This window comes from Mesitornis unicolor, unplaced genomic scaffold (assembly GCF_000695765.1).
Source record: "Mesitornis unicolor isolate BGI_N332 unplaced genomic scaffold, ASM69576v1 scaffold30967, whole genome shotgun sequence".
In the NCBI taxonomy this organism is placed as follows: domain Eukaryota; kingdom Metazoa; phylum Chordata; class Aves; order Mesitornithiformes; family Mesitornithidae; genus Mesitornis; species Mesitornis unicolor.
The window spans coordinates 5,524-6,639 of NW_010199130.1; positions in this window are offsets into that span (position 1 = coordinate 5,524).

Consider the following 1,116-nt stretch of genomic DNA (forward strand, 5'->3'; position numbering starts at 1 on the left):
GGCACCCCCGGCCCCTGTGAGGGGGCAGAGGCACCCGCAGCTCCCCAACCAGTCCCTTCTTGCGTGCGGGCACCGGCTCCGAGACGCCTCTCTCGGCTTTCCGCGCAGAAAACGCCTCACTGTTACTACCTCAAACCCTGCCCGTCCCCAGGGGCCAGGACACAGCGTCTGTACCCGCTCTCCGAGACTCAAAGCTATTTACGCCCTGCAGAGTATTTATTCTCCTCGTTTTCCTCTAGCCCTTAATGACAGTCATTATCAGCAGCAATAATTAGCACGGAGGACAGAGAAGGGAAACGGGCAGCTCTTGTCCCCGCCATGGACACCTCTGTGTCTGGTCTCCCTCCCTTCTGGGGGTACCTGGGTCTCTTTAGTTTGCAGAAGAGGAGACGGAGGGGAGACCTCATTCATGTTTATAAATATTTCAAGGGTGAGTGTCACGAGGATGGAGCCAGGCTCTTCTCGGTGACAAACAATGATAGGACAAGGGGTAACGGACACAAGCTGGAACACAGGAGGTTCCACTTCAATTGGAGAAGAAACTTCTTCTCAGTGAGGGTGACAGAGCCCTGGCCCAGGCTGCCCAGAGAGGTTGTGGAGTCTCCTTCTCTGGAGACATTCAAAACCCGCCTGGACGCCTTCCTGTGTAACCTCATCTGGGTGTTCCTGCTCCGGCAGGGGGATTGGACTGGATGAGCTTTGGAGGTCCCTTCCAATCCCTCACGGTCTGGGATTCTGTGGCTGCGGGGTCCTTGCTGTGGCCCTGGTGGGTGCTGACCAGGGGCGCTGGCAGAGCCCAAATGTCACAGCCCAGGGATGGCAGAGGTGGCCGTGCCCAGCCCCGATCCCCCTCAAACCACCCCGCTTCATTCAGCATCTGCCACGTCAAAGAGAGGGAAGCAGGCGGTTATACCAACTTACAATTTATTATTTTTGGTTTTGTTTTTGTTTTTGTTTTTTTTTTAAAAAAATGACATGAAACACAAGTAAAAATAAATACATCATATAAACAACAAATTGTTCAAAGTCTCTGCTCGGGGAGATCAGGCGAGCGCATCCCGTTCGACAGAGAGGAGAGGGAAGCACACGGTCATGCGTGGGGCCAAGCGACCGACC